The sequence below is a fragment of the Euwallacea similis genome, chromosome 12, assembly GCF_039881205.1.
Source record: "Euwallacea similis isolate ESF13 chromosome 12, ESF131.1, whole genome shotgun sequence".
In the NCBI taxonomy this organism is placed as follows: domain Eukaryota; kingdom Metazoa; phylum Arthropoda; class Insecta; order Coleoptera; family Curculionidae; genus Euwallacea; species Euwallacea similis.
The window spans coordinates 2,905,487-2,930,448 of NC_089620.1; the positions used below are offsets into that span (position 1 = coordinate 2,905,487).

A 24,962-nucleotide genomic window follows, 5' to 3' on the forward strand; every position below is an offset into this window, starting at 1 on the left:
CACTACCTATACATTCTGAAAATTCTAATGACTTCCGAGGTCAGCCGAGGCCAAAATTAAGTACATTTGATGATCAATAGAATTGGTTTAGTTGAAGTTGACCAGTCTTCTTCAGCATTTGAAGCATCTAAAACAGGCGTGGTGCATTTACTTCCTACTTTGTCACATTTCTCCCGAATTGGTGTTTTAACAAGAATGACTCACAAACAAATTTGTCGCGTTTTCTATTAACTATTAATGGAATATTTTTCTGTGCCGTAGGGCTGATAGGTCCAATAAAACAAAGCAGAGAAAGGTAAAACTACCACGCCCATATTCCATCCTGTTCCCGTCAGAGGTCACACGGCATAATTGCCCATCAAGAATTGCCCGTAATGAGAGAAATATACAGGGAACCGTAAAAAATAAGGCAAAAAACAGGGATCGTAAAAATAAATTCCAAACTACCATAACCTATCTTAAGTTGAGTTATTTCAGTTAAAGTAGGCTGTAAAAGAACGCAATAAGATAGAAAAAAACGACATGCAAATAAAGCGCTGCAGAAAGAAACGGGGGTCATCGACTCGAGAGCTTAGCTTTGTCTCTCTCCCACACACGAGCCGATCGGGCGGGAACCCAGAGGCGTACCATACGGGACATTTTTCTACTGGGCTGGTATGAAGCAGATCGAGCTTTAACTTTGCAATTTCTAGAGTACCTTTTTAAACTTAACACATTGCTATTACAGTGCCCTTTGTTAATTTCAACCTTTTATGTAACTCCACCGATAATGGTACTGGAGCAAGTTGAATGCGGTACGATTGTAAAATTTCCGGGCAATAAAGTATATTTTATTTTTTGGAGATTTGACCCAACAATTTTGGTCAGTTTTCAACCCAGTCCACGCGTTTATCGGGTAAATTACCGGTCAATTTCATTGTATATGTCAAAAGCGTCAACATTCCTTGACAAATACCTCACATACGTCATTCGTTATTGAAACTGATGGTCAGTTTTGATCAATTCAATATGACTTGTCTTTTTTGGTTAAATATTTCTGCAGTAATTTACCGATCGGTCGATTGTCATCTTTCCCTATTAAGTGGTACCAAATACGTATACCACGACGAATTAACGGTTCAAGATTTGTTGCATAAGTTAATTCCTAATTAGTTCCTATATATCACTACATAAAGTGTTTTTTTTTTGTTCTAAAAGGTCTTGTTTTGAGCTTCGGTTGCGCATAACCGTTAAATATTTTTTCGCCCGCCTCTGGCTTATATGTATACATGCACAGCCTCCTATACTTAACTGAATCTGTGTAGGGTAGGTCAACGTATTTTATACTTGTTTTATTTTCCGACCAGAAACATACTCTTTCAAAGTTCTTTTATGCACTTTTGATCTTTTTGCGCCGCTGCGGCTCAGCTTATTCGCGATGTAAAATATAAGTCCAATCTTAAAATATATTTTCCTATTTAAAATCGGGACCCGATGATGCTCGAGAAGCAGATTTTCAGTACTTGTTCTTTTGGGGTTTTACGGATTTTGTAAATATTTTGAACTGGAATTTCCTCTCCAACTGTGAGAGTACGTATGCTTCTTCAATACGTCAAAAAAACTTAATGGACATTATATTTTGTTAGGCTTTGTGATGTATTGAGATGATTTATATTATAATGCTCGAACCTTAAGTAAATAACTTGACAGAAAATGATGAGACTTCAAATATAGACTGGAAGTAAAAATCAAAGTGATCAAAGTCCAGATAGTGAACAGGCCATTCGGCGCGGCTTTACCCGATGGTGAAACTACTATTTATCAACGTCAAAATGAATATAAGTACCTTTTTGGGACGTATGAAATAACCACAAATTGTATTTTTATTCTGTCACACACAACATTTGGAGATCTTCGTGAAATCTGTCGTGGCTGTCTTCAAGGCAAATCAATTTCTATGGACTTTTTCTAAGTTGCACTGACCTCTAAAGATGGTCTAATCACAAATATGCTTTCTGGCTTTTAGAAAATCGCTTTGAAACATTTCATTCATCAAGAATATATGACGAAGAACATAAGTCTTATAGAGATGCCGCGACGAGTCTCTTCACCACAATTTCAAATTTCGCCTTAGTTGACACAGATTCTGTCACTTCAATTAAAATGTGGGCCTAAAGTGCATTCCAGTGCTTCTTATTATGAGCTCAGGGATCTTCTATTTTCTTGAGCATTTAATCACTATTCTCAGGACAAAAGTATTCTTAAGACAGTTCTTTTACCTGAACTAACCTCGAAGAATGAGTTTATTTCGAAAAAATGTGTTTCTCCAAAAATGGTCCTCCAGAGGGATAACTGAGTTATGTGTGAAAATTACTAAATTTAAAGATTCTTCTACATCCTTTAATCTTCGCTCAGAGGAAGTGGAAACCACGTAAAATAAAATTATGATCACGAAGACTTTCAGTGGATCTGAGGAGCAAATTACGAATTTGCCAGCAATAGTTACCATGAACATTAGAATCGTGGTTATGAATTACAAATTACTCAGTTTCTTGAATTTCACTCGAGGAGTGCTGCTTTTTCAATTTCCATTTTATTCGTAATCGGATTTCAGTTTACAGACACACCTTTTTTTAATACTACCTCCCCCTCCCCCCTTTTAATATTTTTTTACCCTTTCTTTTTATTAAATGTGAATTCAGACTGTTCAAATGTATTTTTATGAATTTCTGCCTATACTCATTTTAAATAGAAATTTCCGCTACTTCAGTTAAATTTTTATTTACCTGAAGAAAACTTCGCACCGTACACTGGTCAAGTTCTTGCTTTTATGAACAACCCTAAATCTTGATTGATTCTGATCATAATTTTACGTTAGTTCAGTTAAGTCAGGTTAATATCACCAATAGTAAATTATAATTCTCAATACTTTAGGAATGGTCCAAGAAGAAGCTCATATGCAATCAGTGTTTGCAATATTGAAAATTTAATGAAATTAAGAAATTAAATCGATAAAACCTGAGTAAATATTGAAATCACATGGAAATTACTGATAATCTTGACAAGTTTTAACCTTGAATTCTCAAGATGTGGGATGAGGAATTCTGCAGTAACTACATAGGCATTTGGGGAATACTTATAATAAATAAGTAAGTACCTAGTAAGTACTGATTTGGCATTTGGGTGTTATTATTTAAAATCAATTTAGTTTTAGAGTTTTGTAACAAGACTTAAACTTTTTCATTACTCCAAATCCCTAAAACCCAAGTATTTCCTTAAAATCGATTAACGATCATCGTATTGTATATCATGACTTGCACTGATGAATCATTGAATTAATGCAATTTATGTCGTGCATGGGAATTTTGAGTTTAGCAGTGTGATGTCTCGGTTAATGCCTAATGTGGTGATAAAATCATCTTTCCAGAATTACGCACCTATATCATTGGCCTCGAAGGGATAAAGCAATAAAAATAGAGAAAACAGGCTGAAAGGGCCGCTGTACAGCTTTATCATGCACTACCAAACTTATGCCTTTGAGTTAACTCATATCTTTAGAGTTGGCCATTAAGGAATGTAATAAAGTTAAATGGTACGATAGAGAATAGATAGTGATACAGAGAGATCCGAGATACAGGGTGCCAAAGTTATTTATTTTTTTTTAACTCTCAGAGTTTGAGAGATACTTAGCTGAAATTTAATTTTTTTTCTGGTGTGGTCTACATTGTTAGATATGACAACTGATTAAAAGAATTTGCAGGACGTTATCTTTTTAAGGGTATTCCCCTTTCACACCCCCCCAAATTTGTTTTGTGGCACGCTGCCCATCGCTCCTTCTTAACGCCTTTTTTCAGTTTTTTTTTGTATCTCTTGTATTGTTTCTGTATCTGTCACCGTTTTAGTTATTTGTAAAAAATTGGAGAAATCACCGTGCATTTAGCACATTTTTTATATTGTATTTGGAGACTAAAATGGGAACGCATTAAGCATATACACTATTTTTGGAAAGAAAACATATGAATGTTTAGATATTCTTGCAAATACTAGAAAATGGTAACAGATAAGGAGGAAATGTGAGAAACAAACCAGGTTTTAAATTGAACTCGACTTTTAGGCCTTTAGAAAGAAACTACCAGAAAAAATTTGGGAGGGGGGGGGGGGGGGAATGGGTAAAAAATAATGCCCTGTACTAATCAGTTAACATTTTTGAGGATGTAGGCCCTGAAAGGTTACTCGTGCACTATAAAGCAAAAATTGAAGCATCGACTCTCTGTATCTCGAAAACGAAGTGTTTACGGATCTATTTTTCTATAAAGTTTTGGTGTTAATTTGACAATGAAAAGCTCCATTGGCTCTTAAAGTTGTGGCAGAAACAATCGAATGAATCGAAATTAATTTAATTAAAATTACCTACATAATTAGGATCATTTATCTACTGCAAGGTGGGCCATAACCCCTGTGACGAAATCGCCATATGAACATTAGTTTTATCTGATTAGACATGCAAAGTTCAGTCATAATTATGAGCACATATCCAAAGCACAAACATGTAAATTGACACTAACTTAAAAGGTTCGACTTTTACTCTTTCCGAAACGACCTGCTTTATAATGCTCTTATTATAGTAATGGGTAAATATTAAATTTTCGTAAAGAAAAGGTATCAAGAGCTTGAAGTGACACCATTACGGTCTGTCTGTAGCAGGACTTTAATAAATAAGATGTTACAACTGTGAAGCGTGTCGAAGGAGAATTACCCACGGAGCCGACTATATGGCAGTAAAAATTGCCATAAAGACAATAAAATTCTTATGTTTACACACTTGGATGAAATTAAGATGTCCCAATTGGTGTAGATTACTTCTTGAGAATGGGGATGCGGATCCTATAACACCTGGTTCTTCATTAATACTCATATTCGTTTAGATGATATTTTTGATATAACATTTAAACTGAAATAAATGTGAAATGGCGCACGAAATGATTTATGGATAGTTCATACGCGGTGAGAATAAACCCACTGTATATCTATTGGGTGTATCTGCAAGCATGCATGAATGTGCGTCCTTTGCATACTGATACAACCGTGTGCAAAGTGCACTTTACACATGACATTCGTAGGAATCTAATTTCAGTCATTTGCAGCCATAGAAAGATTGCTGCAGTTCTAGCAGAAATATAATGTGAAATATGGGTGAAATCGACAATTATGCAATCAGTTAGGAAATGTAAATTTTTGGGTAACGAGTGAGAATCCAACTTCGCTCGTTCTGCAATATGACCTAAGTTACACAAAAAATTGTTATTTTCTAATTTTGCTGCATGATCAGGATTTGGCACGTTGCAAGTTGCGCTCCGAATCTGCGGAAGTGCGGCAACCATTGTTGCTAACGATCCAATTTCTTAACAGAGTTGCAAAATATCGAAAGCTTGCTGGCATTATCGAATTATGCATCGAATATGAAATGCACCCCGTTTTACCATCCATTTCGATTTAAAAAACTGTTACTTAATTTAAGCATATTTTTGCCTGCGTGCTTTGGTTTGGTTAAAATAACGTCTCGTGACCATTTTCGGCAGTAATTGACTATACCTGCTCCCTTAACTACTCAAGAGCCCATAAACGTTTGAGGTCAAGTCAATTAATCAGCAGGATTATTTCGGTAAAAAGTATGAAAGAAAGGCAAAGTGCTGTCTAGATGTTTTTCCGAAGCAATAGTTAGTTGGTCCTTCTTCAGTTGGTCATCTAAGAAAAATTCAGAGAATCGTCCTTTTCTTTGTCTTAACTTTTGTGTTAAGCCTTGTTTAAAACTCAAATTGCAACAACCTTCAAAATTCTCCTATGATTTACGCTATAAAGTTTTCTTGAGCCTCTAGATGCTCAATGGTTTCTTAGATCACACGCACTGACGAATTTCATAAAATTTAATAAAAGCGACGTTAATCGTGCACTTTTCTTGCTGTAGAACTAAAGCGATTCATTTGTTAAAATTCGATCTACTGATCATTATTGTTGTTCGTTAATGTTTAGTATAAATAACTAAACGCGTCATGAGCTCTCCTTCTGGTCACCTTCTCACTCCTTATCTGACTAAACTTTTTAATTTTTTATGAATTATTTATTTATTTTACGGCAGATTCAGGTCGGCCAGGTTTGTATGGCGATCTCGTTATCGTAATCGCTAGTCTCCAGCATCCCTCATGAATTGTTGATATATTTTGAACCATCCCGAATTTAAGGTTCTTTCGGTTTTGGCCTCATTAACGTCGTTTGAGGCACTTAAAGTTTGACTGTGGGCAAAATGTGGATTTTTGAGCTATTTTAACCTGAAGTTAACTGCCAAGAAATCATAGACGGCTTGACACAGAAATGCTTTTTTCGACAGTAGTATTCATTCTGTTGAATTGCAAAGCTTACTCTCCAAGAAAGGTCGTCCTGGTGACGAAGAGGACAGTACTAATAATCTCGGATTTACCTTCCTAACCCGAACTAACCTGATCAAGTCCAATTGGTCACACGGCGATTGCTCTAGAGTGGACAAACACCCGAAAGTTTGAATGCCAGTTTTGGCCCTTCTTCAAAATCGACATTTATTACTTAAGTCGTGCAGCAATTTAGTGGCAATCACAACGAGAAGGAAGGACAGGTTCGCAGCTTCTTTAGCACTGCAGAATAAATGCAGAATAAAAATGCCCATTCCTTTTAACGTTGACCGGTGCTCGTGTTACCAGGAAACCCGCAAAGCTGACAAATCGCTCTCTACTGCCTTGGTTCAAAAAGGCCACCAAAAAATAGGTTAAAACTTTAAAATAACTAAAAATAAAATGTCTACACATGCTAATTTCACTTGAACTGGCTGCATGTAAGTGTATCTGATTTTAGCAAATAAAAGAAGTTGAAATAATATTTTCGTTGCCAGAGTTCAACAACTTCTTAAAGAAAACATTTTTACGCATTTTCCAGAGATTTGTTTATGCGACGCAGGCATGTTTTGAACTGGATAATTTTATTATTGCGGTGGAAATGAGCAAAATGTAGATGAGTGACCGGAGCTTGTAAATGCTGTATAAGACTCATTAAAACATAATCGAGAAAGAATGCTTACATTAGGACAGGGTTATGAGGTGAATACCTACACTAATTGTATGACTCGCCAAAAGATGTGAAAGAGAATAATGCAATATTATAGCGACATGCAAGTCATTTCGGCTACATTTGTAAATGTTCATTAAAGTATAATAGTAAAAATATCGGAAGTCTGCTGCTAGCAACCATCCAATAAAACACTGTATCTGTTGTTAAGGTCTAAGTCCTATGTATTTGTTAATTTTTATTTGCAGAGTAATTTTTTCCTGGTGGAGGCGTTTTGTTACCAGTTTCCACGTCTACGTGCAAGTAGTTAATTTTCCGTTTCGTGCCCTTGAAAAGTATTCAAAATTTCTACCCGTAATCAGTTCTAATATTGACACAAGCTATTAAATGCATTTTTATCAGCTAATAGCAACAAGAAAAAATATTTCGTCGATTTTAATTGGGTATATGGACAGCTTAATTATAGATATTATTGGGATTGTTTTATTTATTTATATTTAAAAATATTTGCAAAGCGTTCAATAAGTCAATCAATAAATGTTCAATTAATTTGGATGAGTTTTCACAAGAGAATTGGATCCTCAAAACATTTTTTTTGCTTGCGACGAAGGTGATATATACAGGGTGTTCCATGACATGACATCACTGCGTGGTATATCTAAACTTCAGACCAACTAGCGCAAAACCTTCTAATAAAGCTTGGCTTTCAAGTATTTTTTTTCGCAATCCTGAGGACTAACTTGTTATCATTCAACTAATTACAATTTCAAATCTAAATTATCATCCTATGGAAATTACTTTACTAAGTTGCTGAACAGTAAATCAAAGTTGTTTTCTCTGGTTGTGCGGATTTTAATCAATATCATCAAAATTATTTACTTTCAGGCAAACACTTATTAAAAATTTTTACTTTATTTGGTCTGAAGATAACGAATACTAAGTAGTGACCTTATCTCGTGGAACACGCTGTACTTCTTATGACTCTATTTGTCAAGTACTGAAAGTGGGCCATTTTCCCGATCCTCAAGAAAATGCAAATCTTCCACGTGCCGCAGCCTGCATCAAAAAGGTTCGTAACAAAGAAGTTTGTGAAGAAATTACGGAATCGTTGCATAATGGTTATGTGTAGATAAAAGTAATTTGTTTTAATGATGATTCTACTTTCATATTAGATGGGACTGAACACAAACAAATTTAAGTACTGATAAGCAGAGTGTCGAGTAAAAAATACGTTGCTGTCAATATGAGATGGTTGCCAGCAGTAAACTATATTTATTCATATATTTAACAATAGTTTTATGATACTTTATCCGATTCAGCAAATCAATAATTACGCCCTTTCGGAATGCTGAAAGTTTCAATAGAATGGCCGTCAAGATTTCCTGATCTAACATATCTCGAGTTTTTTTCCGAGCAATGTGAGAAATGTTCTATTTCGATGTCATATGCCAAGGGCCAAATAGAAGAATGTCTGCTATGTACTAATAGAGAAAATAAATTTTTTCCCAGAAAAGTTTTTCTGGGGGTAAATTTACAAATAAGCTAGGATTAGCTTCCTTTTTGAAGACATCTTGTATATTAAGTTTTGCGTACAATCACGAATGCCTAAAGGAGCATAAGTTTTAACCGTTTCTATTTTTTCATTTAGTTCATAGCAGCGCGTGCGAAGTAAAGTAAAAGGAGAAGTGACTATTACGCACATTGTTATTTTGAGGACATGAAGATGCATTTAAATTTTACTTTTATGACATTTTATATCCAAGTAACATCGGTTGTAAAGTAACTATTGTATGCAGTTCGAATGCAAAAGATCACTGTGGCGATTCAATGAATTTTTTATGCTTCATGAAAAAACTTTGTAGTTTAATCAGTGTTTCTCACGCTAAGGACAAAAATGACTATAACTGCACTAGTGTGGAAAATTATATTTTTCAAACCCTTTTACTTTCGACACTATCCATCATCCTTAATTCATAATTTTAATAATGTAGGAACATCTAGTGTCGACTAGTGGAACTACCCATGCTGCCTTAGTTTGTGGTATTGTTCGCTGTAGTACGCGCTACTGATTAGTATACTTACGTAACGCAGAGTACTGTACAATGGGCACAGCTAGTTAGTCTTAAGTATGTTATAATTTATATGTAATATATTTTAAAAAATGTTAATTCAAAATTAACTATAACAATTATTTTTTTGTTACGTTAGTAATTAAGAAGAATAAATTACAACACTTTTGTAAAAATTACCCTTAACAGTTTACCCAAATTCAAAATTCGATTTTTCAGTCCTGGCGACTTTGCCGGCAAAATAGAGCATCGGTCAATTTCTCCATTTCCATGAAAAGGGTCCTGCTGGCGAAGTTATTAGAAGTTTGCAAAACCGGAACTTCATAAAGTACTTAGAACGAGAGTACTATTTTTTTTAAATTATTTTTCTATTCCTAACATGTCACCTGTAACTGGCCTTAAATAAAATCGAAGTAATTCATTTCACTGTGCCCACCATTCATGTGTTTTTCTAACATCTACGTGTGTTATTTAGCATTTTTTCCGCAACTGCTATTTTCATTTCTTATGTTTAATTCCTTAGAGAGTCGTAGGGAACCCGATTTTTACCTCTTTTCTTTGTTTCTTATAGCGATAAACTTAACCCGAACTAATTTAATTCTAAGTTTCAGCTTTTGAGATGACTGGGCTTGATAGTTATCTAATCAGACGTTAAAGGAAATTACTGGTAAGTCAATATTTAAAACCAAAAATTAATAATAAATGTTTAATTTCTTTAGTATTAGTTTAGTCAGTATTGGTAAGGTGCAAGGTAGTACCAAGTAATTGTCGTCTATTCACCATATTGTCAGAAATGTACCAGGTGAGTGAATCGGTTTACATATCACTGCCGCTTATTTTTAATTTGCGTTTTTTAAAATTTTTTAATTTTTACAAACTTTTATTTGTGGGTGTTTCCACTTCTTTGAAAGTCAGGTACACGATATTTTGCTTACTTTTTTCCTAAACTGATGGCCAAGAAACTTGCAAAAGTATCAAATCAAGACATCGTTTACTTTGTCCTTTCCCTACGAGTGCATGGGAGGTTTTTGGAAGGGAGGTACCTAAAGTAAGTATTAAGAGCTCAGTGGACGTAAATATTCTCTTTCGTAAAACAAGCAAAAGGAGTTGGCTATTTTCACGGATTTGCCTTTCTCAAAAATAGTTTTCTAACACCGTTGATGTTGATTTTTAAACATTTATTTCCTCCATTCTAAAGGGAATTTCTCAATTCTTGATAGAATGCTTTGTGTGGCAAAATACGTGGGAATGATCAAAACAGACAGTGGAATCATAAACGTATTACTTCATTAATTGGACTTCAGCAATAAGAATTATTCCACTAATACAAATCGACACATAACTTCCATGTAGAAGCTGAAAATATGTTTTGGAAGAATTTGCAGAACTAGGTAAATGTGTTCTACATTAATGAGTAGTAAATTCCAATGAAATAGACATTCAATTTTAATTGCTGAATTCGATTTGGTTTGATTGACATCTATTGCAGATTGTTGTCTATCATTTTCAATTTTCGATGAATATCATGTAGGTATTTACTTTGCCTCACAATTTTCCCTATTTATTCCTTTACAGATATAGTGCATACAGTAAACATAACGATTTGCGACTTTTTCTTTTTTTTTAAATCCGATTAAAAAACTACTAAAATTACTAACAATTAAATTATGTTAATTGATTGAAGAGTATTTGGGCATGAGGACGGTAGGCATGTCCGGTGGCCGCTATAGAAGAACTTCAACTCTAAAGGCTGACCAAGATTGCGTGTTCTTGATGACTATGGAATGTTACCTATTTAACAGACTCATTTTATGTCTTTCATTCAGACGTACTTTGAATGTTAATTATGATTTTGAATAGCAATAATTGCAACTTAGAGTGAATGTAGAAGTAGATTATAATGTTTACCGATGGTTAATATCATTTCAGCTCTCACTGCAGATTAAAACTTCAAAGTATTCATAATGCGCTTTAAAATGCTTTAGTTGCATCAGCAAATGCGGAAAACCCATATTTTCTCCATTGACAATTTTTTTCCCCAAACAAATGAACAATTTCATGTGGAACAAAACATTGTTGCTAGCAGAGATGTAAATTCAAATATCCACCAATTTAAATAAAATATGTATTTACATAAATAAATGCAACGCAAACAGCGATCAATACAGTAGCAAATGGGTCTGGCGAGCGCTATTTGCCCAATTTCGAATTACATATTCAGCATTTTTCAAAACGGCCTAACATCAATACTCAACTACAAATTAAAGGGCGTGGTTTGACAATAAATTTTATATTTATAAAAATGGCCGGCTAAATTGCAACGCCGTCATTGGCGCCCCACCATCGCGCCACGTCACAGATGCAGCGTTATATACAAGCGGCCATTTTGGATTTGGGCTTTACATAGGCCTCTGGACGGTGCTGGCTGAACGGCGGTCATTTGTTTTAATATATTGAAATGAGACTGTTTTTTGGGATTTTTCGGATTTCTGGGCTTAGATTGCGAGCGATCTGCGCATGCCAAAACTTTTGGGAGTGACGAGATTCAATTTTCCGATAACTTTTAGTTCGCAACGGAAAAATGCTGCTGTAATTGATATCGAAAATTTGATTTAACCAATCCTATGGGACTCAGGGTTTAGTGCTAAAATGCATTTCTGGAAATTTATACCTGCACACTTAATTATAATTTCAGTGAAATTTCATCCTAGATTATGAAATTTAATTCCTATAGCAAAATTCATAAGTACGCTCAGAAAAATTGGAAAATTCTACGGACAAATAAGCTTTGCCTCGAGCGAAGCAAAAAGTGCTGACTCGCGCAACAACCTGGCTAACCTGAACTAACCTGAACTAACCTGAATTGACTTGAACTAACTCGAAACGACGAAGCCGAACTGAAAAAATCGGTAACGTAAATTTTTAAATAAACCGTAAGAGCATTCTCATTTCTGAGTAATACCAAATACGTGCATACGTATTCGAATAAGTACCGTATGAAACATATTATAGTAATTGCATGGCGAGATGGATAGGATTTCATTGCTGTCGAGAGATATGATGGATAGTTCACCGAGACGCGGAGCGTCGAGGTTATAATCTCGAGACAGCAGCGAAACTTTGTAAACTTTCTACACTAACCATAATATGTATCTATGATTCTAAATAATTCTATAATGAAGTTTCTTGATTTGATATCAGTCATTTTAAAACGTTTGTTTGACGTGAATCAACTAACGTCATATCAACGTTAGTTTCTTGCCAAGAACGTGAAGAATTTAAGCTCTAAAACTGCTAAGGGCGTATTTTATAGAAAAGAGCGGATAGAAGAAACCAAAGAAACCTTATGCTAAACGTGCGAGACAATTCTAGAGTTAAAATGGGCCAGGAAATGAGGATAGCAAATAGTGTTAAAAATAATTCATATGCCATTTTTGTAAATAAATATTGTGTTACGCTGCTTGGTGCCAGGTATTGAAATTTCTTTCCAGGAACTGCTCTTCCCAGAGTCACGAGATCCAGAGGAACCTCTGGACTTCACGCTCACTCTCTGAACCTCAGACTAAATTAAAAAGTTAAATCTAAAAGTTGTGTACTAGATAGTGTTATCAGTCGCATCAAGTTCGGTCGAGAAATTTAACTTAACTTTAATACGAGATCATACTGCATTTGCCAATATCCAAAATTAAAATAAAAACGTCGTAATTCCATTTAATAATAAAATGTTTCCCTTAATTTCTGAAAAGTACCATACAGGAACATGGCCGAAGTGACTGTTTGAGGCAAATAATGCTTTTACGCCTACGTACCAAATTTCATCCTACATCTAGTTAACCCCTACAATTGCCAGAGATAGTTTTCACCTCGAATATATAAAATTAATTTAAACTCATAACACTAAAAGGCCGAATTATTGAATCATGGCTTAAGCTCGGTGCCACTAAACCCGAACATCGTATTAAGAAGAGGAATTTGTAGGGATTTTCACACATTTTACATATTCTCCCACATTTTACATGCTCCCATTTCGTACATTTTAGTTAACTGTTAATTCTCGTTTTCCTCATTGTTTTTTCCCTAAATTCTGAACACGATAATAAATTCGTCACCGAACCTTTAACCAAGGTTCTCGCCTGAGCCGTTACTCCCATATTCTCCGTTAGAGCACCCGCGTGGCTCAAGTTGACACTTTCACATGTAGAAGTGCGAATTTAAGCCACTATTAGGCTTAAACTCTGCTTGCGAACCTATGTAGAATATGGAGGTTAGCTCAGGTGTGTGCTATTTTCGGTTAGTTTTAACTGAAAATAGTGCGCAATTCCATCTCTCCTTCGTGAGGTGTTATATTATTATTTTTGAACATCCTGTATAAGAATAATTGATACTTTGGCAAAATGATTTTCACGCTATAAGTTGTCGAAAACGTTGTGGAAACGGCAATTATTATAGTTGAAGATAATCAGTTGAGAGGCAAGAAGTATCATATGTAATTTAGTAGGTACTATAGATTTGTCAAGTGTAATTTAGAAAATATCGTCATACTATAGTTCATAGGTCGTATTATATTAGTGAATAGCGGAAAAAATGAGACTTTACCGTACTGTGATTGTGAACCGCTCTCACTTCGCGTTGTTCGGCCAGCAAAAGAGTGCGGTAAAGCCACTTTCGCACATTATTTCACGATGCCGTTTCTTGATGTTTTTGATACTTCGTGAATGTTTTAATCATACTATTATCGAAATTAACGTCTTTTTGCTCTTTTGGAGATGCGCAGAACGTAGCTATGCTATTGGTACATATTTTGTCTAATTCACCAATACAATGGTCAAAGTAGTTCACCGTGCTGTGGCCATCTTTCATTCGTTTTTCCCGACTACTAATTGATCAGAACGTTCCTTCAGTTCAAGATAAAATTTTTGCACTCATTTTTTTTTTCAAAATTTTTAGCATTTGTCGGTTTTGATGTTCTGACTATTTCCATCATCCTCAATATGCTTTTTTGTGCTTAATGAGATACGTCGTCGTCTCAGTGCTTCCGCATTCTTAGCATTATCACCGATCAGCAAGCACTTTCCATATGCAGGTAATTTTCGACTTTTTTTACTCATACTTATTTGGGCAATACGATGAAAATAACTAAAATGATAGAGCAGAATTTGTGTGTAACAAAGTAAATGTGAAAGTGTGAGAATACTAAGCTGGCTATTCTGAAACATACACATAACTCACCGGTATGTTGTGCTTTGGAGTTCCCAAGTCTTCTTCCTTGACTACGCGAGATATTGTCACGATCGCGAGTAAAGACACTTTCGCGTCTCCCGGTATACGTAGTGTATAAGTAAATTATGGTTATCGGTATGGTGTCACAGTTGGGTGTAATTTGTACAGGTGTTAATATTTTTACAATTCCTATTATTTATATAACACGACTTAAAATTTAGATGTCTTTTGTACTAACACGAGAGAAAAATTTATGTTTCGTCTTTTTCAATATGTTTTTTTTAATAATATACAAAGTTACTAAGGTAAGTTACTTTAAGGCCGACACTCTAAGGCACATAAGTCGAAATCTTGGAAAAATACTTTTTCAAGCAGTTTTTTTCTTTTAAAATAATTGGTAAATAGGTTTTTATTTATTCCTGAAGTGGCAAAGAATAAGAATTCTTCGTATATGATCACAGATTTTTGTTTCCTTGAAAACTTTTAAACTGAACGTTTGATAACTCTGGAATTAATTGTCGAAAACTTGAACTTTAACCGATTAAAAACTTGTCTGGTTTATTGTATCTGTATGAGAATAAAACTAGCCCGTTTGTTATACTAATATTGCCCTGTTAATATGTGGTATAACTCTAAACTACTAAATCCAAATCAGTGAAGCCCTAAAAAACAGAGACGTGGAAATATTAAAGTTAAATTATTGAGTCTGTTGTGATGTTTTTCACGTTGCCCGAAACAGCCCTTCAATATGCTAACTTTAATGTTAAACGATAATGTAAAATGTAAAATTGTGATGGTATCAGTGAAAAATGTTTATGTGGAAATACGCCCTTATTAACGCGAAATCAACGAAACGGATCCTGAGAAATTGGTTTTTAACTTAAGTCCTCAATATCCTTCAGGTAGTATGAATAGCTCACTGCGAATAGGTTAGGGGACATCTGGTATATGTATTTTGTGGTATTGTAGTAGTAGTTTTCTTCAGCCGAAATTTGGAGGGAACACTTTGATTGACTATCGACGAGTGATGAATTCTGAAAAGAAGACAACTTACATTAATCATTTTCTCTTACAAACAACAATAAAAAAGCTCAAACAGTAAGGTAACATTTGCCGTTGCTCATCATTAAGTTCGCGTCTCAGGACGGAATCTACTATTACTTTCCCTACACAAATTGTAACATTTTTCCTGATTACCCAGATTTAGGTTCAAATATCTGAGAAACGGCTAGAGATAAATATAAGAGTAAATATACATATAAATCAGGGAAAAGAGATATCTCCACTTCTGTAAAACGATTCAAACTTAAGAGAACCAAAGCGGCGTTGCTTTAACGGATTTGTGATGCTCATTTGAACAATTTCATAGCAGGTTTTGACGAGTTGGAGGGAAAAATGAAACTTTTCTAATTTCAAGGTTTCCCTGGAATTAATAGTAACGGAAATATTCATTTGGCCAAACGTAGCGAATCACTCTGTACAGGGCGCTGCCCATTCAGCGGATTTATGGGATATTGGCAAAATGGTAATAGATTTTCGGGTCCGATTTTCACGGGACAATTTATTGCATCATTATGTCACAGCTAACTCATCTTTGACATACAGGGCGTTTTTGAAAAACCTTCAATGTGGAACCGTATTTCTATTATTATAAAAGATAAAACGAAAGGTCCAATGGTGATTTTTTTAAAGAATTTCAGTTGGAATTCAATGGCCTGCTCGAACTTTGTCTATGGATAACGACTTTTAGATCGTGATGCAGAGTTCAATTTTTTAATGGAATACCCTATAAATTATTAACTGTTTTAAATTCTCTCATTAATAGGTTTCAGAAAATTCCATTTATCGTGGCTCAACCATTCGATATGGAAGAAAATGAATGACACTGTTGAATTCTGTGTCATAAAATCAGATCTCATCTATCTATTACCATATTGGCTATCTCCATGCATATCTATCGGAAACGCGCCACATAGCAGTAAAAATGATAATAATGTGGGTATTGAATGATCTTAATGGTGAATTATTATTGTAAAGCAATTCCCATGAAATTTGCAAGCAATCGTAAATCTGGAAATTCCTTTTTCCACTACACATTTGTCCATGATACGTTGATTAAAGAACAGTTTTGCTAAGGTTAATCAGGAATGCCTCGCGTTGTGAAAGGTTAGCGTCCAAATTCGTATGTGGCCTTTTTAATCATCTTTGAGATATTTTTTAGTTAGTCTAACATACCAAAAATCAAACTAGATATTTCATGGCACTTAGTCAACCTTTTTTCCTCTCTCATGTTATCTTTCTCCACATTTCATTTCATCTAACCGTATCACATATTTTTTGGGTCCGACATGTTTTTCTTTCGTCAGTTGTTAGTAATATTGGCCTTTGTCAGTGTTAGCATCCAGTTTTAAACCTTCACCATCAGAAAGTCGGGGTCATTTATCCATCCTCCCAAAGTGTGGCAAAAGTTTCACAAAGCATCAGTGGACACGTCAGAATTCCAGGCCAGGCCGCTACTAGTTTCATGATTGCTCGCCCTCATCAGGCGGCTGTAGGTAAATGGCCTCGTTTAGGGAGTGGTTGAGGAAGATGTAACTAGAAACAACTCCTTTGGGTGATAATATCTCTATTAAAATTGATCTACACTATTTTTCTCAATAATTTCTCTTAAGAGAAGTACTTGACATCTGGGCAGTTTCACTAACCGCAAAGGAGACTACATTCGCGCGTTGAAGAACTCCCTATACTTGATCAGTGGAGGACGAATCCTAGGAATTTATCTGTAAAGGTAGTTGCTCTCAAAGTAGTTGTTGCTGCTTTTTCCTATCTCCCCAAAGAAACTCCTCCAGAAAACACAGAAATTCAACTTCAAGTTTAAACGGAAACTTATTCTCGAAAACGTATACTTTTCAGCTAAGAGACTTAGAGGCGTATTCACAGTCGTTGTCGGGTGAACGGCGGTGAGTCGGCTGCTTTATAAACTAAATGAGGGATAAACACTGTGAATAACTTGATTTACTCGTGGGATGCACTCGGTATACGTTCTAGAACGCATTAAAACACACTTAAAAGCTTCTCTAAGTAAGCAAGAAGATTTATAGGAGAAGTCTGAGATCTCAAAAAGTGCGCAAAAATTTGGAGATAAGAAAAGTGCAGGTGGAGGCAGAAATCACTAAGGGCCAAATTATGAGTGTGAGGTTAACTCTAACTGCAGACGTTGACTTTAACTACAAGGAATTACCATACAGCCTGGGTGTTGGTCAGATTCCTGGTTTCTATCGAGATGCTAAAGTTAATAGCATATTAATAATATGGCCCTAAGGAATCAGTGAATTAGAAGATATTTGTCTAATAGCCCATGTGTATATTAAGTGTAGATGTATAAGATTTGAAATCTTAGATGAGAACTCACAACGGTAATGGTATTAGGGGAGTGAAGGCAGAGGATAAAACTTCTGTTGAAGGAGAGTAAATTCAAAAGGGTTGCATTTGCAAGTGAAAATTAATTCAGTAGTATTTTCTTCGTAGCGACATGGTCGCTCTTTGCTCTAAGAGTATGGGAGGGTTTTTTTTTTTTAATATCGAATTTAATTCGAAATTAACGAATTCTGTAAAACTAGTGACGAGCAACACAAGATCAGACCAAGAGACTGGCCCTGGCCTTGCTTTTTATTGGAACTCTTGGTTTCGCAAAATCAAACATTATCTTGGGCTTGTCGATAAAGTCTTGGTTCTGCAAGACTTTTGCTAGTTTTGTCATTTTGCAAATAGCGCAAAAACAATCTGTTAATTTTTAGTTTTATACACGTGTTTTTGAAACTAATTTTCTTCCATGCTGGATGACCCAAGTGCAGCTTTAGCAATAGCTTTGATGAAGCTTCGTTGCGATGGAAATGAACAGAAACAAGTACTATCCGAGGGTGGCTCCCTTATCTGCATTGAACTATACTGTTTTCCAAAGGAATTTTTGAGTAAATACTTGAAATTAAAGAAATTCGACTAACTTTCATGATTATCAGAACAGATTACACTCCCACGTTGAAAAACGACATTGAAGTGATCACACAGAATCTCTGACCAGGTCGCTACTGATTTCGGTGCAGTTGGAACTTATCAGGCCAAATACAGAGACCAGGCACATTAGCCCTCAGTTAGATCTAAACACACAAAGACTCGTCCAAACTCAGAAATATTGATGCATATCGTGATCTCCTCATCACTTGAAATGCGAATTTATTAAATCTGAAGTTAGAGCTTCGTGTTTTAAAAGTGCAAGCCTTTTACAAACGAGTCTGGTATTTCTTGCCGTCTTGCAAGATTGGTCTTGGTCTTGTTCTTTCATAGGTAGTCTAGGTCTTGCTTTCGTATATTTGGTATGGATGTGCCATTTTGTGCACCAAGCAAGACTGCAAGTTCAGGACTTTTTACTCATCAGTCTGCGAAATAACACCGACATTCAAAGTAGAATAGCTGAGGCTTGAGAAGAAGAGTCTCAGAACAAAATATGTATAGATGGTCGGAAGTGATTATTTCTCCCTGGGAAGAGAAAATTGTTACATCTGGAGCGGAGGCCTTGGGCTCTCTAATTATGCAAAAAACTGGTCTGAAAATGCACATAATGCTGAATATTATACGTCTCCTTGTCCCTGAAGAGTTCGGGTTTGAGAACTCAATTGATCCAGGTGAAACTGCTCAATTAGCTTATCTGTACTGGATGAATTTTGATGCTCCAACTTATATCTAATAAGCCACGTATACCGATGTATACCAAAGAAGGTGGGTATAATTAGAACTTATCTTGAAGATTCTAGAGAAGTGCATATGCCGATGAATATCTCGGAAGCCGAAGGAGTTATAAAATACAATACTTAATAAGTCACATACATTTACGTTAGTTTTTAGTAACGTTTCTCCTGAAATACTTTTTTTCACTTCCTGAAATATGTCCATGCGATTTTTAACAACCTATAGAGAAGCATAGTGAAAATCGAATCGTGGAGAAGAGAGGAAAATATTTATGAATAACAAATAAGCAATAAAAATGCGTGAGGAGATGAGTAAATACAAAAATGGGCCTAAGCAGAAGTAACGATGTGGAAAATGTTTAAACAAGCCTCAAGCATGCTCCAACCGATGATGTGAAGAGAATTTGATTTAGCTTTGCAGTTAAATGTTAAAAACTTGTTTAAAATCAAATGTATTGCTTAACATATCCATGTTAGAACCATACATACATGGTGTTGGTAAGAGAAAATCTACTTTAATAATATGTAATAAATGGTAAATGTGATCGCGTTTTTGTGTGCTGTTGGCAATGATAAAAGTAAAACCATGACTCTACCTTAAAAATGTACCAATGGAATCAATTGGATGAAAAAAAGCATTTCCTACCAAACCCAACAGATTTTTATCAATCATTAAGTGGCTCACAAGTGCCTCTGACATAATATCATGTATTGAAAAAGATCGTCGGGTATTGCAATCTGTGCTCCTAAGCATGCAGGGGCATGTTATGAAATGATAAAAATGCCTAAAATATAGAAAGGGATGCACTTATATTCAATCAAACCTGACCAAAGTTCATAATCCATCTATCGAAGGTACTAACTTAAATTTTTGGGACAAAAATATCCATTCATAGTAAATAATGTAAAAAACTCACTTTTATCCGGTATAAAACTTTTTCCAATAGAAAAACTGTAGGTATAGACAGGTTGAGGGGATTTTGTGAAGGGGTTCTTTTCGCAGTTAGCTAGATACTGAAAATTCACATCCCTGAAATTTTGAAACCCCGAATTTCCAGTATATAAGTAAAGTATATAACAAATCGGCTATGCGCGTTGTGCAGTCCGAGCTTGCTAAAAGGGGGGCCTCTGTCCTCTCTATCGCTGCATCTGGCTATCTTTACTATGTCTGTCTCCCATGGAGTGCATTTTCTATGTGGGCAATTCCCCAGAACTGTCCTGCTCCCCAAGAAGAACCTAACCGCTATTGAAATCTTCAAGACTGCCAAAACCAATAATAGCAGCTTCCTACCCTCCCTAACCAAATGGTATTAAAAATCTGGAAAAATGAGTTGGTTCATCAAGACGTGAATTGATATTTCCACGAATTTCCCATCAGCAATGTGCATTTCCCACTCTATCGGCCATAGCACTAGTCTCTATATGCGTTCTCTCTCTCTCAGGGTTGTAGGGGTAGACTTGTGCTGGAGGGTGTGTTGGGGCTGAGTCCGGAGGATGGGGTTTTTGGGGATGGGGAAAGTGTGATGGGGTCCCCGTGGAACTCATTGTGCTGAGAGCATTTTGAATTTATAGTTTCTTCTTGGTTAGTTGCGTCTACAATTGCAAACGTTATACATGTGATAAGATCACGTTTTGGTTAGTTCAAGTTATGTTTTCTTTAGTACTATTTTTATGTTTAAAGCTTACAATTTGGCCAAGCATAAGAAGAAATTCACGACGAAGTGTGAAGACAAAAATGTGATCAGAATCTAGTGTATGGCAGATAAAGAGTTTGTCTGTTACTTTTTAATAGATCTGTTTTAAAGATCACGGTCGGATGGCTTCCCGAGAGAAATTCTGGCGATTGCAGAAAATCACCTCATAGAACAAATTTTGTTCAATCATCCAGGTGTTTTCGACCACTTACGTCAATTTAAATTGTGCCTTTGAAAATTAAGAGAATTAAGACTGGACCATCCAATGTACTCATAGATTTTTCTCTTTCTTTTTCCACTCATCAGCTGCTATGCGACAAGCGTTTTCTAGGTACTGCAAACTTGATTCCTGCTGCTTAATTCATCAACAAAAGTCTTAGCAACCAACCTGAGCAACGTAGCGACTGGAGGATCAATTTATTCTCTCCACATTATTATTAACTGATACTGAAGAGATAAAGCGGCATCAACTTCTTGTGGAATATATTAATGAGGACGTTGATGCATAATTGGCAAGAAGTGGGAGAAGTAGTAGAGAAGCTAACTTTGGTGAAAAGCCGATATTGTCAGAGTGGAGATACATACTCTAAGACTAAATATGGTATTGGTGTGTAAGACGGTGCAAATTTCATAAAGTTTACAATCGAGACGAGAGATCACCAGTGAAGTAGATCAACTAGATATCAAAGAAAATTGGGAGGAATATACGAAGTTTTGCATGATGAGTTATGATAAATAAAGAGAGCCCAAGACAAACGTCAATACGATAAGCCTCGATATTGTTTTTACCCTCACAATTTTAGTCTTGGCATGGGTTCAGCAACGTTATGAAATTTTGGTTTAAAACAGATATTTGCCATTGACCTTCTTTAGAGAAAGGTAAGAACTCAGAATCTGCACGGCACTGATCAATTAAGTATTTAAACTTTTGCGTGGGTAGTGGAGGTCAACAGAACCCATATACTGAGCTATTTCTTCTTAAATATCAGCCACATGTTAATTTCTGAATTAGTCTGGGTTCTGTAGACCCTGACTACCCACACAAGGTACCCATTGAAATGATTGAATTCGTTGAGCCACCTCTTCTCCAATATAAACTACATCTTGACTTGATATCTTTTTTTCAAAACCGCGAATCTTAATCTTACTCTTGATCTTTGATCCAGCGGTGTAATTACAAATTTTGCGTCCCCTGCGGCTCTCGATTTCGAAAACGATGAAGAGCCTTTTCCATCAGTGGGCTCCTTCGTCTTGCGATGGTGTGATTACGCCACTACATGCTGTTGCCACAAATGTAGATATCCAAATGCGCATTAGTAAAGTAAAAAGGTAAATTATTGTAGTAAATCTGGACCTACGAATAACTAGGATATATCTTTTGAAAGGTTCAGTTTTTTGCCAGATTTTACTAATTGAAGGTAGCTACCACAGGTTAGCCGCTAAAGGGATCAGCGACCAGCGGCCAGGGATTTTTGAAACATAATTTATCAGAGATTTTGAGATTTTTAAAATTTTGATATTCTTTAAATGTGAGAAATTATGAGACGTTGTTAAATCCGGGAAGACACTTGGGTCCCTTCCCTTGTAAGAATGGGAGGTACATAATTTTTATCTTTTTTCAAATATTATAATTCACATGGAAATAAATTAGTTATAAGATTCTTTTGGTTGTTTGACATGCCCTATGGAAATAATATAGTATATTCTATGTTATTTTATGATTTCATGTTATCATTTTGTTGTCAGCTAAAGGCAGCAATGTGTTGTCCCACTGCTATGAAATCCAATTAAACAAAAATCAAAAAATTTACGGAAGTATATTTCAACTATATTCTCTCATTTTTCCTCTCGTTCGTGTGCATTTGAATAACTCTTTCCATTAATTCATCTAAAATACATGCACAGCAAAACAATTGTTCTGAAAATTTTGGTGCAATACAGAAATGCACCGGAATATTTCATTAATAAATTTCTGGTGGTGCAGGGATAAAAACGCTAAAACGTTTTTTAACAATTATTGCCTTCGAAATGCACCCGGGGATAATTTATGACAAAATGCGTTTCCATTTAAAAGCTCAATGCGCTGGCTGTTTTTAATTTCGTTTTACTGGTTTAAGGTTGGAAGAACAAATAATTTTTTTTTAGTAATTTTTTTAAAGAATAAATTAATACAATAAAATTCGCTAATGAGAGTAAGTGTGAAGTGTGGATTGTTTTTCTAAATGATAATAGTTATGGCTACTTTACCATACTCATAGCAGTTTGATTATGAGCTACATTATCGTACTGCTGTAGTTATACAATTCAAATGGCAAATTTAACAGTATGACGAGTAGAAACACAAATTATTTTGCAATATTTATAATGCTTTTAACCTGACTTTTAACATTCGTAAAATTATTAAATGTTTCAAACTTATGGTTACTTTCCAGTTTTATAATTATAGTTTTATAATTTTTAAATTTTTATATCAAAATATTTCATAAGTTTCATAAGACTAATAGTGTACTTATCCATTTCCAGCTCATCGCTTCGCTAATCATCTTCCAAACTTGGATTCGTGTGGCAATATGCTCTTTTATGACACTTGTACCTTAACGTACTATTATAAACCAAGAACCAAGAATTTTGCATGCACCTATACACGTGTGTATAGGGTGTTTTTGAATTGTGATGTTAAACTCAAACCGCTCATAAATTATCGCAAAATAAGTATACTTTAATAAATAATTTTTGGTTTCACCAGTGGCGTGAGCAACAGTACCGGTCTAAGATTGTCAAAGAAAAAAAATTTCACGCTACTGCCTTCTTCAAGAAAAAATCTATGACTTATGCTGAGTTTGTGGGTGGGTATCCTGCAAAAAATGCCTTAACAAGAACGTTTTTCTGATGAAAAAAACTTAATATCCTGCGCTCTTGGTGTGAAGAGAGGAAAGGTGCCATTTTCTTGTATGTAAAACCAACTTCCTTCTACAGATCCTGCAGAATTAGTAGATTAGATGAATCTTACGATTAGGCAGCATGCCTTTGTAATTGGTGAGGACGGTAAACCAACGCTGAAGAGTGAGTACACAAAGGACGAAAAAATTTCATCGTAGATGTCTCCAATACGGGAAAACGTTTGAAGTTTCTTCTATCCTGTAGAAATATCGCACATATTATGTATCATAACCGATGGTATTGACTACTCTACTCTGTAAGAACTTTATCATGTGACTGTAATGGTAAAAATAGGGGTTCAGTCAGACGAGGATGATAATTTACTATTAGACGTGGCCATAATTCGAAATCATCTTCCTATTGAATGGTAGGATAAATTTAGTGTGGAAAACCGGAATAAGACCAGAATTCATTCAATGACGTATTTTAATGATGACAATATTTTTATTCCAAGATTTAAGCTTAAGTTTAAGTCATAAGTTTACACATTTTGAGACCTTAACATTTGTGGTGGGAAATGAAGCTATAATAGAAGATCCATGAAGGATAATTTAACCATGAATGTAGCTCACGCTTTAAGTGTAAGGAAATTATTTTATTAGTTAATTACCTAACAAATATAGAAAGTGCATTAATTTTGAATGCATTGATTTCGAGATCAATCGGGTATTTACAATTTGGTGTAAAATATAGATGCGTTTCAGACAAAAAGAGTAATCACCCTTAAGGATAGTAATGTACATTTAAAAGTATGTGCAATTTGTCAACGCTGAACTCATCCATGATTTAAAAGTTAAAATTTTTTGGTGGTGTTGTGATACGAAATGCATTCTCTCAACCCCTCTCCCCCCTATTTGATCCACCTATGCGAATGCAATTTGATGTATCCTGTACTGTGGGAAATAAAATTGGAAAGATTATGAGAGCTACAATAAATCTCTGCAGGCACATTTCGATTTTGATGATGAATAGTTGTATTTTTTAATAACGCTAAATTATTTATTGTAAGAATAAATAATTGCGCCTACTTAAAAAGTTTTAGTAAGAAAAGAAGGGGACTGTACATTTTTCTCTTTTCGGATACAAGAGAAAATGAGAAAAAATGCTGTAAAATGTCCCTGCATAAGTAGATCCTGTTTCCCAAGTTTAATTAATATCGCTGTGTCCAAATTTGGAAAAATAATCAAAATTAATTTATAAAGCTCAACCTTTCCACGAGAATC

At 35.2% G+C, this 24,962-nt stretch overlaps 2 protein-coding genes across 5 annotated transcripts in view; one reads left to right on the forward strand and one right to left on the reverse strand.

Moving 5' to 3' along the window:
* The window catches only part of dati (datilografo), a 141,892-nt gene extending 121,784 nt beyond the window's left edge, over positions 1–20,108 (reverse strand). For all 4 annotated transcript variants that reach the window (XM_066395852.1, XM_066395851.1, XM_066395853.1 and 1 more), the window contains exons 1-2: positions 20,023–20,108; positions 14,370–15,394 (exon numbers count right to left, since the gene is read on the reverse strand). The gene's annotated coding sequence lies outside the window, so the exon portion shown is untranslated. The remainder of the gene's footprint in view (positions 1–14,369; positions 15,395–20,022) is intronic.
* The window catches only part of LOC136412672 (leucine-rich repeat-containing protein 15-like), a 133,238-nt gene that overhangs the window by 32,941 nt on the left and 75,335 nt on the right, over positions 1–24,962 (forward strand). The window lies entirely within an intron of this gene.